Raw genomic sequence first — 17,042 nt, 5'->3', positions numbered from 1 at the left:
GAAAAATATTATCAATTGATAAAAAATAACCCAATTGTAGTTACCTTTTTTGCGGGATTTCTAAAAAATATATAACTTGAAGTTAGCTACAAATATCTAACTTGAAACTAGTTGACAAGTAATGCAAGAGTGATGCAGTATATTGTTTTCTTTAAACTCGTTTCTATTTAAATATCCTTCACTTCACAAATACCTTTTCGAATTGAGGACAAATAAAAGGAAGATCGAAATTTCGTATTATCATTTTGAAGTTATGTCTGACGGAGTTCGAATATGGGACCACCCAAAGCAGAACATGTAAACAAATACGAAATGTAATAAAATAAGTAAAGCAAATAAATAAAAATATACAAAAAAAAAATAAAAAAATAATTTTGTTTTACGTATTGATATTTTATGTCCACGAGTAGTTAGTCACAAGTTAGTTACATCAAATGCAGAGGTAACCACCCTTGACTATTTCGCGGCCATTGCCATAGAAATATAGTTAGATTTCGTCAAAGAAAATATACAGATAATAACTGACTTTTAGCTCCTTCCTAATCAAGTTAAAGTTAGCTTATAGTTAGATACATTTCCTGCAGGGTATGTATTCATGTACACACATTAGTGTGCGCCTTATTTTCACGCCAATTATTTTCAAAATCGGATAACCGAAAGACGTATGTACCTCACGAGCCGAAAAGTTACATACGCTAATCCATTAAGTTTTACTTAAAATAGGAAAAGTGCCTATAATTTGGAAAAAAAGCTTAATTGCTTCATATCACGCAATGCATTTTTGCACGCTGATTTTAAATTGGTAAGTCATGGAGTCTATTCTAAGGTAATTTGTATTGTTTAAGAAACAATAGTGAAGATTATTAACTTTAACGGAGTCCGCGTCCGAATCAAAACACACATACATACATTTTATTAAGGATTTGATTCGTCGTAAAAATAATTAGTTTATATGATTTAGGATTTAATAAAGCTTTAAATTCAGAAATAAATTGCTTTTTTTTTGGATTTGGGATTTGACTTATTAAAAATCACTCAATCCTGAGCCAGACTAATAAATATAACTCAATCTAATACTGTGCTACACTTTTTTTTATAATAATCTTAATTGACTGCATTTGCGCAAATTTAACTTAAGCAGTTATTAGAAGTGAATTTCCGTTTTAATTTACTAAACTCATTACTTAATTTTTGCTGCAACTGCTCGTACGAGCCAAAAAACTACGAATTTACAAGTGGCATCTCGCAAAACAAATAAAAAGACTTTGACTTTGCTTCACTTCTTCACCTCAATTACGCTGAAAATCACGCGCCGTAAGTTAATTAAACAAAAATTAATAAGTTACAAAAAAAAAATGCACAGATTTATGAGCGTCTATTTGCTGCGCACTTTAGCACAATGCTCGCTGCTGAGAGCTACGAGTATGCTTAAAGCGGAAGCGAAATTTTGTTTGCAAACAAAGGACCGAAGAAGGAATGTGTGCGCCAAAATGCTAAAAAGCGCTAAATGACAAGATGTGGCGGAAATGGGAGGATGTTGTAAGCTCATTAGAATGTGACTAAAAAAAAAACGTGTTGAAGATGATGATGTAGAGAAGTTACATACTAAATATATAGAAGAATATGAATATTAGGTATAATGAAAATGGCGTGGCCCATAAATTATGCAAAAAATTAGAAATTAATAGAAGCTAAGAAGTAGTAGTAAAACTATGCAGCATGAACTATGTATGTAAATATATATATATATATACATACTTCTCTTTCTACTACGACCGTCTAACAAATAAAGTTGTTTACCCACTGACCTAATTTTTAAGTATAAATATTGAAAAACGCCATTGTAAAGCCAGCGTTTTCAGTTTTTATTCGATCAAGATAGGCCTGAAATATACTACATACAATATGTAAAAGATTTTAGTTCGGCTTTAAGTTAATACGGCATGTCTGATATGCGATCAAGTGGGAAATGCGCCCTCCTTCTTTGCTGAATCCATGCTTGTGTCTTTGACATCCCTTCAATATTAGCTACGTCAACAAATCTTCATCAGTTGCAAGCATACAGTTGGGTCAGAATGTAAATATATACATTAGACCGTAACACCTTACATGAACACAAAAAAGTTCGGCCTGAGTTTTAAGTATTTTTGCAAAGCAATTTGAAATTTTATTTAATTTTTTTGGCTGTATCTCGGGTCGCCTTTTCGGCAATGAAATATTTATTTTTAATAGTTCAACTGATATAATGAAAATACTACCTTAGCTAAAGGTAAATGATTTTTGGTGAGATTGAATTTACTCACATTAGGGTGGTAAAAACTGAGGTTTGGTGGCTAAGTAATATGGGTACCTAAAGTCAATGAACTTTGAGACACAACAATGCCTGCTAGAGACAAGAATATTTATTGATGTACCATACTTTAAGCTCTGACTATAAATGCCGAAGATATGATAAAAAATATAAGGAGAACCTTTTCGAAAAGAAAAAAAAATCAAAATAGCCTTTCAAAAATACCTTGGATTCGAAGGCGAATAGCGAACTTTTTTTTCTGGTACGGTCTAATGTACATATGTATGTACATAACCACATCTCATGAAAATACTTTGGAAATAACATTTTTAAGGCGACCAAAAATGATAATTGAAGGGGAGTTGTGATTTTTGGCTAAGGAAAAAAAATTGGAGAGTTGGTTTTTACTTAATTGAATAATTTAATTTCTATCAAATACAAAACATAAACATAAAAAAGTTTGTTGCTAAGCAAGCGAATTTTTCCGGTGTTATTAACATTTTTTTAGTTCTTATAATTTTCCTACAACTTTCATTGCAGCCCATTGAATTTGTTTCACACTGCTTATTAATCGATTTTTTTATTATTTTTTATTTTACTGCAAATATGAAATTCGTCAGATATTGTTTACTGCTTGTCGAAAAAATTACTCGTGATTTTTTCAGGATCGTTTGACATTTTTTAGCAACTTTTCGAAACTTTTTGGTTTTTTCTGAAATTTTTCGGTGTTCTTCGGGTTTTATCGAGGCTATTGAAGAATTTCTTGCGATTTTTTCGGGACTGTTCAGAGTGCTTGCGGTTTTTTGTTTTTTTTCTGAGCCTATCGCGAATTCTCGTGTTATATTTTTCGGAATTTTCGGAAATTGTTGAGAACTTTTCGGGATATTTTGAAGATTTTTTGGTAGATATCGGAATCGAAGTATCGTTACAAAAAGCCTCTTTATATCGATTCGTTGATTCAAAAGCTTCTATATAGCGAATTCTGAATATGTCGGCGGTTAGAGTACCGTTAGAAAAATCCTATATATAACCAAGTCCCGACTGGAAAACCCTGGCAGTCTAAGATAATATACGCTATTATAATAAATGTTAACAGCAACTTGGTCGACGAATAATACGGTGCTCGACTGTGGATAAATTCAACTATTTAAGTCTAAGTCTAAGTTAAGACAAAACACGACTACATATTTTTCTATGCAGATGATTTCGGCCAGTTAGTAACCTCCGAGCAGCCTGACATTTCATCTATACAAAATATTTGAGTCCGTTCTAGCGAAAGGTTATTCAAAGAGCCTGCTTTGTCTAAGGTCTCCTCTAGCGGTCAACTGCACTTATTGCGTTCTGAATGGACCCACTCGGTAACTGCAAGTCTCGACTGATATCGCAAACGTTTCCGGCCCCACAAGGTTAAACCATGAGCCTTCTTTTATTAGTCAGTTGGCGATATCGTTTCCTTCGACTCCGCAGTGATCTGGCACGCAGCACAGAGTTACTAAGTTTCTTGTTACCAACTAAAGTGCGCCTTTCAACCCCTTTTTAAGGTTTAATGAGATCGAGGTTTTTAGCACCGCGGCTTGAAATTCTGCGAGCGATCTGCCCATTGCAATAGAAAGCCTAATGCGGGGCCGATAAACACCGGCGCCTATTCAGTCCGCCATGCTGGGGTCATAGAGAGTAAATTCGTTTACGCTGACTTTTCGATCTAGGACCTTCTTTCAAAACCGATTTCATTTATCATGGAATTGGAAATTCCGCGCCATATGCCCGAACAAAGAACTGCAGACTCCTACATTTTTGCAATAACATAAAGATGCACTCCACAGATTTGGAGTAAAAGGCACATCGCTACTTCGAGTTTTTGATAAGCTTTGCATAACTTCAAAAGCTGTACTTGTTTAATCTGTTCACAAAATTTTTCCTTCATAGCATTTTCAATGAAGAAATTTTCCCCATTTGTCGCCGCTTTTGTCACAACTGCGTACGTTTTGTATATGATTATGCTGATGATGTTGTTAAACTTATGCGAAAAATCAACTTGAACACGTTCAGCCATCAAAAATCGATGCGTTTATACTTATACGTTGTGTTTGCCTTCATCTTACTATGCGCATAAGATACATATGTACTCGTATGTACATACTTGTAAGGGATTAATTTGATAAAGCTTTGTTTTTTTCGGTTTTTTTTTTTATGAAGGTAAGAAACAACACTCGCTCAACAAATTCTTCAAAGTATTGGTAATAGATTATCACACGCTCATTGTTAAGTTGGTCTACTGAACTTGGCCTACTTACTATTAGTACTTTTGTTCGGCTGATGGATTGATTGTTTTATTGACGAAGGACAGATTTGGTTGTATTTTTGAATTAAGTTTTTGATTCTAATACTTGTTTGTAAGCTAATAAACCATAACCTTAAGGTATAGATTTGGGATTAAAAGGGGTTTTGTGTAGCAATGAAAGTTGTCTAAAGATGGATGAGCATACATTTTTAACCCAAATTGGTTACAAATGCATTAGTTGGTAACAAAATGCCGTAGCATAGAGCTTAGATGAAATCAATAGGATTTTTCTTCGCTTTCTAATCTGTCATGTGAGGATTATTCACATAAGTTCCTCTTCCAAGTTTTCAAAAACCGAGAAAGCAAATGACTTTAAGTCGACGATGGGCACTGCCTTGCCCGCGGGCAAAGCTCTTTTAAACTTTCTATAAACTTTGCTGCTTTAAGTCATTAGACAGTGCAAATCCTCTCTTGCCTACCTTGATAATGAAAAGTTCTTTAACACGTTGCCAAGTGACCTAAGATGTTTAAGCTCTGAAATCGCCAGTGATAGGGCCTTCTGAATCATTACCGGGAATCCATCGTCCAGACTCGAATATTTTTTAATAGAGAAAAACTTTTAATTGCCCATGCAATAATCTCCCGCATAATAATTTCGTTAATGCTATTTATTATTTATCCTGGAAAATAGGTTCGAAGGAGAAGTTCTAATGTCTCCTTCGTTGCACAGTTAGTCCATCATGCGTCTTTCTTTTTTCAGGAAAGAGCCATTTCTATGCTCCTGAGAAATAATTCTCGGCATTCGGGAATATCCCTTAGTAGATTCCAAAGGAGAGCAGAAATTCGCCCAGGATACATATTTTCCTTTACGAACCGCGTTTTTATAAATTCTTAAGCTTTACTTTCAGGGCTGCCAGTTACCCGTGTAATAGGTTAAGTTTAAAAGTTTCAAGCCTCTTTCCTAAGTTTTGCGATTTACCTCCATACCCCGGAGAATTTTGCTTCCTAGCGAGGTTGTAGGCAAGGTACATTAAATAAACTTATTTTTCCTGGCATCTACCGGCATCAGTATGCATTATTATTCTGAAAAAAAACAACGCAGTAGGTACTTAGTGGAGAAAAGAGCTTTTCAAAGAAAAGACCATCAACAACACAAACGAAATTCGAACGCAAATAGCAATCGAAAAGAGATCAAACCGCCGAATTGAGATGGAGTAGAAAAAGTAGCAGCAAAACTAACGGGCCACTTGAGATTTGAATTTCGAAATGGGAAGTGGGGAAGAGAAATACAAGTGAAGTAAATTTTTGGGCAAATATTTAAGACGCAATGTACTCAACGACGTATGGAAGTATTTTAATTGCATGCTATTTCACTGACTTAAAGCAGAAAATTGTTATTCAATCGCTACTTGTTTACTGCTTAGGCGGAAGGAATGTCCTTCGAGTGGTTGAGTGAAGCTTCCTAATGAAACGGTTAATGTTTAAGTGGATTGAAAAAGAAGACAGAGATTTAAGTCTCCCATTAAACATATCTGTATGTATGTACATATGTATTAGTCTAAGTATGACGTAAGCTTAAGTAAGATTCGGTATGAGCATGCGAATAAATTTTACTTCGAACTGCAACATACAAGTATAATTGAATGGTGTTACTTTACTCACAAAAAAAACATATTCTGTGTAACGGTCTAATATACTTAGATATAAAAAGCTGAAAATCCGACCGCCTCAGCTCTAAACGAAAAGCATAATTGCCATTAGCAGCTTCATCCTGATTGCTATCACTTTACGAACATATGGAAATGTGATCAAATTTTCAATATTAAATTGTGACACACACAACCACAGCTAAAAACCCTGAGCCTCCTCACCACCATCAGTATTGGCCACCTCAAATTGACCACAATGAAATGTCTGGGGATTTGTGGTTATGGTCAACTGAATTAGTGAGTGAATAAGAAAATGCTTGAAGCCTTTGCCTTGGCAGTTGCCATTAGAAATGTTTGTAGGCTGCCTGCCTCTTCATCAGCATATAACAACATATCGCACGTTTGCAGCAAGAGTGTCATAAACCAAAAACTCAAAAGCTCGAGAAAATTGGCTTTAAAGTTTACAGCTTACATAGGCCCCTAAGGCAAAAGTAAAGACACATTTTCTTCTAATCAGCTATTGTTAATCGATACAGCTAAGAAAATTTTACAAAACATAAAATACTTAAGAGGTCTTGTGGTAGGGGCACTCAGGATCAGCCTAAATAGTGCAGTCGCTAACGGATCCCTCTGGGAGCTAGGCCGAACCCGGTTGCATGCGATGGCCTTACCCTGAGTACTGCGGTTCTCTGCCCGTGGTCGAAGAACTCTTTCTCTCTGCCAGAGTCAGGCGCATCCACAAAAACGGAGAGATGCGGAAACGGTCTGCGGACCTGTACAAAAATGCGATTTCCATACTGGTCCCTACTGCTATCTACGTTCATCCCGGAGCGATGCTATGGGCTGTGGACTTCAAGGATATCCCCTCCAGACCTAGAGCGAGGGCATGGATACCAGTCAAACCGTCCGAGCCCAACAGGGTGCTCGATATTATAGGGATCTTTAATTCTAAGTTACCTTCACTCAACTGGAATGTAGTATGGCTATGGCACAGCAAAAAAGCGACTCGCCAGGCGATCCTTTTACTGAATAAGGTGCCCTTGCTACTTCTCGAAAAGACTGGAGGCGTCATCAATTACGGTTTTGACTGAGTTACTTTTTGAATTCATACTCAAATCTAACTTAGTTATAAGCAAATGGGGTAGTGAGCCTACCTCCTGGCTATTACCCTCGTCTCAGGTTATGAACAGGAACTTAAGGGTGCTTTATGAGCAGTCCTTCTCTTATCATCGCCACATCAGAAAGGAAATCTAAGAAAAACCGACTGGCGAAAATCCAGGAAAGAACTTGAGGAGCAACTCTCAACAACCACAGCAGCTTAGAGAGGCCGCGGTGGGTCTGCTAACCGGCCATTTTGCTATAGGAAGGCACGCCCAGAGGCTGAGAGTCCCACATAATGACTTCTGCAGAAATAAAGAAGAGATAGAAACCTTGTCGCACTTTGTAGAAGAAGACGAGAGTTAATGGATTCAGGAATTTTCGAAGACCTAACCGTCGGGGTAGGCATACGGCAACTTCTGGGTCTCGCCAATTCCACATGATGTTTTGAGTAGGAAACGATCCGCGTGGTATCGGAGAGGACAAAAATCCAAGCGCCTAGGGTGATAACGGCGTCACTGGCAGGTTGAAGACCTTATCTATCCTTACATATAAAATAAAAGGTGACGGTAATTTTTGCATGCTTAACTCAAAATATTTAAATTTTTTTGATGATAACACTCTTGCAGCAAAGGTACGATATGTACTTCTTCTTCTAAGTATTCCTCCAACGACTATTTGGCTACTGCAACGTTGCGCCAATGATTTTCCATTTAATCGTATTTTTTGTTGTTCCTGTTGTTGCATTGTTGTATTGCATAATTATGATTACTTGCAAAGCCGCACAAGCGTTCTACTTCGGGCTTCTGTTTTCATGCTTAGCGAAAGCTGTATATATACATATTTGTATGTATGTATGTAATTAGTGCGGTGTGACAACTGCATGCCTATCGTCAATGGGGAATTTGCATAGTCCCAACGCCGGTCAATTGCTGTTTGTAGTAGTGTAGGTTTTTTTTTGGTATTAAAGTGCGGGTGAATTTGTGCAGTTTGTCTGCTTTGGTCTTGAATTTGATGATCAAATCTCATCAATGCTGCATAACTCTTTTTCTCCTATTGCAGCTGCGGTATGCGCTGGTCTTATGAATATGAATAGCTTAGGCACAAAACAACAACAACAACAAAAAAAAATACACTAAGTGAGTCCTTGACCATGAATTGTCTGTCTGTGGCGGTGTTGCGTAAAATTAACTGGTCGTTGAAATGAGTTAATTCAACATTATTAAAGTTAACGATGCAATTTTATGGAATTGCGCTGAATAACTGATGATTAGGGCAGTGAGAGCGGTAAAAGAATTAGCAACGAAAAAGCAAATATACATAGTTTTTGAAAAAAGAAAACAAGTCAAAAAAACAAACAAGAAAAGCCCGCGAGTAATTTGAACAGATCTCTTGGGCTTGACGGCAATGTTAAAACTTTAAGGGCCGTTTGCACCATGTCTAGTTAATTCTAACTCCCAGTTAAACATTTTTATCGACGTTATCGACACCCATCATATAACATGTGATCGATAAAGCAGTTAACGTGCTTAACTGAAGGATGTACCTCCAGTTAGCGTTAACTAGACATGGTGCAAACGGCCCTAAGTGTAGTCACATGAGCTGAACTGTATGCCAGAGAAATTTACGGTTGTTAGGGTAGTGGAAACCAGACCATGAGCTAAGCTCATAATATCGAAAACGAATAGTATTCGATATGGTGTCACAGCGCTCTTATTGCTGACCGATATTTTTGCAGGACCGGCTACTTTCTAGTATATAGAAGAATTATTTTCTTAAAATAACAAGATTGGGCTATTTAATGTGGGCTTGGTCCTCTACTGCTGATCCTCAGTGTAGACAGCAATGAATTGGCGGAATGAGATCTCTGACGCTCATTTATGATGCTACAGTAGAATTTTATAAGAAACATTTCAGACCTGCTATGATTTCGATATGCAATTTTTTTTAGTATAAAACTGTCAACATTAATTAGATTTTTCATGGTCATAAATAGTCAAGGTCGCCGAAGTTTTCTAAACGTGCCTATTTCTTTACAACTAAAATGTTTTTTTTTTTTTGTACAAAAAGGAAGACAAATGAGTGTCAACCGTATTAACCGCAATGGTGATTGCAGCAATGCTCCCTGAAGGAAAATTAAATTTAAATATAAAGGGTAAGCAGATGCCCGCAATATAAAAGCATTCGCGGGAAATTAGAAAATGAAAAGCTGAAAAAAAGTGTCTGAATAGAATAGCGCAAATGCCAAAATAGAAATAAAAATAAAACTTTGCATAAATTCAACACTTCTCACAACTATTTCGCAGGCTGTGTTTACCAAAAAGAGTACAGAAAAAACCAGCAGTAAATATGGTTGCATTAAGCAATACCTTCGGTACAAAAGAAGCAGACCAAAAATTTAAAAATAAAACAATAATACAAAAAAATTAAATGAAAGTGAAAATGTAATTGGTGGTGATTCGGTGTAGTTTAGCGGTACGCGACCAAGCAGCTTTTGTTTCACACAACTGACCCAAGTAGCAGCTTTTCACCTTTTGATAGCTTTTGTGTGAAGACAATAAAATAAAATCTTGATAAAGCAACGTAAAATTTGGTACAAAAAATTAAAATGAAAGTGTTAAAAGGTGCAAGTCTGTGGCAGACAGGCTTTTGCTTTTATATGTATGTATGTGTGTATATGTATGTATTTAATTTTTTCTTCATCAAAAGTGGCGTAGAAATTAAGCATGTCACAGTAATGGCTTATATTTAGTATGCTTATTTTAATTGCTTCACGTCGCTCATACAACCTGGTGGCTGTCAATCAATTGTTCCGAGTATCAAGGCACTTACATATATACGTGAATAAAAATTTACGCACTCTATGAGAGGTACTATATTTTCTTGTATCCACCTCTTGTTTTCTTTTTTGTATTCATTTAAAGGAAATGCTCTTCAACTGGCTATATTGTCTTTGCATTTTTTTGTTTCCTTTGCTGACCGCTCGCCATATTAGTAAGTCAAGTATACGCACTGTTGCACAGGCATTCAATTGTCGGTAAAGCCGCAAAAGTTTAATGAAAGTTAATGAATGCGGTTGCCATTTAAATTTACTGCTTTTCTTGTGTTGTTGTACGCTCTTTGACTTTGTTTTTAAAATTGCTGAAAATTATCAAAATGTAATTTACGTGTGATTTCTATTGGCTTCACGGTGTGGGCGGCATTCATTGTATATACGAACGTACATATGTAAGTGCGTAATTAATATTGCTGAGTCATAGCTGTTCGCTGATTACGTATGTAGATAATTATGCAGGCAAGTAAGTAAATTTTAATATAAAATTTGCTAAAAATGTCCTTTTTGCAGCAAAGTGCATATATAAACTATTCGTGGTACGCCGCTAAAAATTAAGAATTTTACAACACATTTTGAAAATTTTATTTGAATGTCGGTTGCAGAAATTTTATGGTCTGCTATTTAAAAATAGTGGTTGCAACAATTAATAGCTTTTAGTTAGAAAATTGCATGGTAACAAATTATCTACATAGGTAAATATTGTGTCACTTTTAGAAAAAATTATCTCAATTGAAAATCAATTTTAAATAATGAGGTACTTATGCATATATCGCCAGCTTAGAGTGAGATGTTGCTAAGTGCATTTTGTTTTTAATTTTATAGGAGAGGAAAAAATTCTTATATGTAGCCATTTTTAAAGTATTTGTCAAAACTTTGAAGTCAACATTTTGAGCGTTTAAAGCAAAGCAAAACTCCATACGAATAAGAAGAATTCGATGTTGATTAAAAATTCCGTATTTTTTTGGTCTAGTCGCACTCTCAGTACCTCTTTTAGAGTAAAAAAAGATTACCTTTCATTGAATATTAACGGTAAGCAATAAAACAAGTGCCTTAATTATTTTCGAGATGAAATATGAGTTTTTACAAAAAGTGGACTCAGCTACTTTTCACTCTATGCTGGCGATATGAGCTTTTGCGATTGCTCGGTTAGCTACATAATTTCATCGGTGTAGAACTTTTGTGGTTTATTGGCGAAAAACTTGCCAAAGAGACTTACAGCGGCTCTTTGATCGGCCAGATTTTTTTTTTATCACCAAGAGAGGTTTGCTGAGACCGAAACTAGTGGAAGTCAGACGATGCAAGGTCCCAGTAGTTATACGGTGAATGCATTAAAATTTCCCACACGGATGAGAAATAATGTGTTAAATGCACAATACTCTCTTTACTGGTCAAGGTCTTTCATTTGAAGGGATTGAGAAAAAAAAATTCAGTCCACCATTTTGTGGTGGCGGACATCTTAGGTTTTGAAATTTTTTAATAGTTCTTTTCGTTTGATTCCCATATTGAAAAGGGTGGTGAGAAATAATACATAATCTACCATTTTGCGGCGGTGGCCGTCAAAACAAAAGGTGCTTGGCAATTTTCAGATCAATAGGTCCAAAGGAAGGGGGAGGGGAAATTTATTTCCATTACTAATAGATTTTTCCCGAACAAGGGTCAAAAAGACCCACTCAGGTGAGATATAGTGGGTTACAATGTTTAACAAAAATGTTCGTCATTCAATTTTACTATGGACTCCTAAAGAAAAGATGAATGGCAGATTTAATTCTAAACGAGATCTTTCAAATTATTAAGATCAACTTCAGACGAGATTAGGAAAACTTAAAAACACTGCAAAAAAATTGTGACGTTTGGGGACATGGCGGCAGGTGGTCCAATATTCAACAGATGTTCCTCATATTTTTGCAAAATCGCATTTTTGTCCTTTTTATTTGTCCCATTCTTGGAAGGTTTGCTTTTATGTAGTTTTAATAATAGATTTTCTCATTACAAAAAAAAAACAGCTGCTTTCTATTTCTATGCCTTTTACAGAAGTCTTGAACGAGCTAATAACTTCAGGTCATTCCTTAATTCTTTCAAAAAGCTTCAAAGCCTTATTTTCTGTTCAGTCTCGGATTTACAATTTTAAAATATTCCTGCGCGTATATTTAAGCAAGTTTTTGCACGGAAATTGCACAATTTAGTTGAAATCTTTTATGATGTGTAAACTGCCAATTTGAATTGGTGCCAACCATAGAGAAAAATTTCCACAAACACACACTCAACTTTTGAATGAAAACACTTGCACTTGCATTTAATGCATTTTATGACACTGCCAATCTTCAGCAACTACAAATGTATTGTATTTAAATATGTATACTGTCACACATTGAGTGGCAATACATTTTTATTGATATCATTTAAGCAACACTTCAATTTCCTTTTTGAAATCTTATTGGCATGGTTTCTGAGCCAAATTGCAAATGTGAATTTTTCCAAGTGATTTTATTTTTTATTTTTTGCTTACTAGTGTGTAATGAATACTATCTAAGCTGTAAGAAATTATCATACGAGTACATTTTTTTTGAATGCTTACAGTTATTGCGCTAATTCACTTCACTGAAAGTTTTGTTGCAACTACTTGTGAAAGTTTCAGAAATAAAATACATATAAATTTGTTGCGCTGAAATTTTTTTTAAATGAGTGGCCAAGCTTCTTCACTGATTTTTATTATTAAATTGATGTTGTCATACAAATGGAACTACCGACTTTTTCAGTTTATCTTTTATAAAGTGGTGAAAGGAAAAAAATTTGATCAATAAAAAGATTGTTTTAATATTGTAATTTAAAAAAAAAAATGCTTTTATTACACAGTCAAAATATAATGTTTATCTATGAAAAAAACGGGTTTTTCACTTCTTGACAGAACGAGAATTGGTATTAAATATATTGCATTACTGAGGAAATATTGTCTGTATTTATGGAACTACCGACACGTGCCAACTACCGATTTGTTTACTTTGTTTGAAGAAGCTTGTGAAGAGGAGCTGTATATGAAGAATTGATAGAATTGAGCAAGTTTTGCCTGCTTTTCTTTGCTTAACAAATTTTAAAATTTTTTTTTATGAAAATATAGCTTGCTATCTACAAAAAGAAAAACATTCAAATCGAAATTTCAAACTTTGTGGAACATTTATAAAAAATCGGCGAATTTTAACAAATCTTAATCAAAATTTTTAATTTTTTTATCAGATGTTTTGAATTTTTTTTTGAATTGTAATAATAAAGTGCATGTTTAAAGTAGCTAGGACTTACTATAAATTTTTGGGATTTTTTTGTTGGCGCATTTTCTTTCATACAAAGTATGTTGGCAAACTTTTTTTCTATGAAGAAAATTGCCAAAAATCAGTGGCAAGTCTTAGCTACTCAAAATTTTCACTTTATTGCACTAAAATTGAATAAGCTACAAAACTGCATACTCAGAATGTTTCCAAGAAATCTAATCAAAAAAGCTCAAAATTTCGATGAAACTTTGTCGAATTTTGCTAATTTATATACAAAGTTTGAAATTTTGCCTTACATGGTTGTTAGATAACGAGTGTACTTTCATAAAAAACTAATACAAATTAATTAAATGAAAGGGAAATACAGTGGCTATTTGTTCAGAAAACGATTCGCAGAGAAGGGCACCTGCGGAAATATGTAGGATAGTTACTCCAGACAGGAATGATAATAAAAAATCAAAGTCATAACAGTCGACTCATTGTTTTGGTAAAGTTCATTAACCTCAAACACTCCGTCCTAGTACTTACAAACAAAATCTCAGTCTTTATCAGCCTAGTGTATGTACATAAATAAAACCTCTCCAAAAATCTTTAAAATTTTGCTAAGTAAGTCTTTTTTAGCCAACTTCCAAAAAAAGGTGGAGGTTATCAGTTCGTCGGAATATTTTTATTTTTTTATGTATGTTACCGCATAGGTCAAAATTTTATTTATTTTTTTCCAAATTGCCTTGCGAATTTTTTGTACCTTTTTTTTAAAACACTTTTTTCTTTTTGCTTTTTTAACCATTATTTTTTATAAACTCCCTTTTTATATATATTAGGCAAATTTTCCATTTTCTATATTTCTTTAAAATATTTATGTAACACATTTGTGATCGTTTTTAAAACGAAATAATTTCGAGAATTTACTTAAATGTTTTTTTTTGCCCGTAGCAAGTTTCTTTACCTTTTATTTGTTATTTTAATGTAAATTTTTTACAGTCTTTGATTAAATATTTAGTTTTTCTCAGGACCGAAAATAACAATTGAATACCAAAAATTTTTATTTTTAGATAATTTAAAATCGTTATTTGTTTATTTTTATTTTTTCTACAGAGTATAATCGTTAAATTTTTTCGATAACAAATAATCAGTATTTTAGGTTTAAATTTTTTTGATCAGAAATAATTTGTTCATTTCGTACAAGAAAAATCGTTAAACTTTTGCGATAACAAATAATCAGAATTTTGGGATTTTATTTTTTCGATCAAAAGTAATTGTTATTTTTGTATTAATTTTTTTTTTATAATTTTTAACCGTTATAATGAAGACCAGTTTTGCCAGTTTAAAATCTTTATGAACTAAAAAATTAATCTGAAAATAACGGTTAAGGTATAGAAAAAATAAAAATCAAAAATTTATTGAAAAAAATAACAATCCAAAAATACACTAAAATCGCACAAAAAACAGAGGTAATTTAAATTTAATTACTGATCTGTATACCGTTTTTCTAGATCAGGTAATTTTCCGGAGGTATTTTCATATTAAGTTCGCGAATGAAGAAAATATATAAAATTTTAAAATGAAAAATGTTACTCATGTCATGTACGAGAACGTACGTGTTCGCCCGTGTTAGATATGGCGTATGAGTAACATTATTTCCTGCATCTATTTCAAACAAAATATTATTGCATATTTTCATTTGACCATTCAAAAGCTGTTTACTCATCTATCGATTTTCATCGTTAGTAGCTTGATTTTTTGGCAAAAGAACAGGCTTTTTTTAATTCAAATGAAAAAAGTTGCAAAAATATGTAATTTTTAAATTTTTTCCTTGTTAAAGTTCTCGGAAAAACTACTTGATCTTTTGCTCAAAAAACCGTTTTGAATATTTTCTTCTTATTTGTTTTAAGCGTATTTATTATTTTTATTTAAGTAATTTTTATTCAAAGCGATTTTTGCACATAATTTTCTTCAAAATAGCGCTGGTGTAAAATTTCTCTATTTTCAACTATTTGTTTGACTATTCGGACTAAGGACCAAAAATATTTTTTTTTTTTGTAATTTTCTGCACTTAAATTTTTAAATGTTACACTTCACTTTAAAATTGGTACTTCTCAGTATCCATTCACTGCTTAAAATCCTTAATCGCCTTACCGAAAAATTTAACGACAGAACGCGCCAAACGCGCAACACCGACTGAAGCGTAATGCAACAAAGGGCGCGCTTTTTACTTGGCCAAAGGAACTGCTAACACAAATGCAAAACAGAAAGAAGAAAAAATAAAATAAAACAGTAAGCACAGAAAAAGCAGAAAACCCAACGACAAATGCAGAGCAATGCAGACAAATAGACAGACAGCTGTACGGACAACCACAACATGTGCAGGCAGGAAGCCGCAATAAGCGAGCAGGATATAAACAACAAGTACAAAGCATAGCAATAGCAATTTTAGAAAAAAAAATGTCGGAAAAGGCATAAACGCAGGCAAAGCGAGGAAGCGTGAAACGCTTGAGGGTCCCACTACAGGCGTGAGTGAGTGCCAGCGGCTGGGTATGGGAAGGAGAGTGCCTGTGTAGGAAAGGCAAAACCACAGGTATCTATTTTTTATTTTTTTTGCGTGTGTCGGCAACAGTTCATTCATAAAACTGGTTGTACCAACGTTGCATTGCTGACATCAACAAAAACACGAGCTGAATATCGGCGCAGGCGCAGCTAAAAAGGAAACAAGTCAAATTAACCGAAACGAGCGATAACTGAGGCCACGTGCTGTATGAAGGGACACTTGTTGCTGGCAGGCGGCATGAGAGAGTGTGTGTGTGTTACATGTGTATATGTCTATCACAAAAAATGCCAGCACGACCGCAAGAGCCACATTTACTATGTATGTATGTATATGCACGTCACTTCGAAAGGAGTTTGTGTGTTAACAGTTAATGCAATTTTTAACCTTTCAACGACAATCGTTTGTCAGCGTAGAATGCAATGCTGTTGCTGAGTCTATATTTGTTTGTGTGTGTATGTGTGTGGACAAAATTGTGCATTTTATTCGCATTATAGTTCCCTTACTATTTTATTATTCTTATTTTTTGTTACGTTTTTTTTTCATAATAAAATTGTCAACAGTTGACAACATAATAAATGCCGCGATTAGCTGACAAATTCATTGAGCAGAACTATATCGAAAAGCTCATGAAATGAAAGACAACACAAGTAAGAGTGATAAAAGCCAACAAATGCACACAAGAAGGGATTGGAGAAGCCATTGACAGCACGCCTAGGCTTAGTATAATGACATTTTAGAATGAATATATTATTATTAAATACAGGATAAAATAGAATTTAGAATTCAGGCACAGTAGTCGAAAATAATCCATATGCTTTGATGACCTGAAAGCTCTTTTGTACCTCTAAAGATTGTCTCTAGCAAAGTATGCCCAAGAAACCCTCGGCTCGGAGAGACATTTTCAGTTATTTTCTGGAGAATTGATGAAATCAAGTTTTCCTGAAACTCTAGCTTGTAAATAGAAAAGTAATTTCTCAGTTTTACTAGTTTGGCGATTTTAAGCGTTTGGTCGCAGAGAGCAGCGTTTAAAACAATTAAAAATGATTTAAATGCAAATATTTATACATACACTGCCAAACC

Source organism: Rhagoletis pomonella, unplaced genomic scaffold (genome assembly GCF_013731165.1).
Source record: "Rhagoletis pomonella isolate Grant_MI unplaced genomic scaffold, Rhpom_1.0 Rhpom_scaffold_00005, whole genome shotgun sequence".
In the NCBI taxonomy this organism is placed as follows: domain Eukaryota; kingdom Metazoa; phylum Arthropoda; class Insecta; order Diptera; family Tephritidae; genus Rhagoletis; species Rhagoletis pomonella.
Note: the sequence above shows the minus strand (reverse complement) of the source record.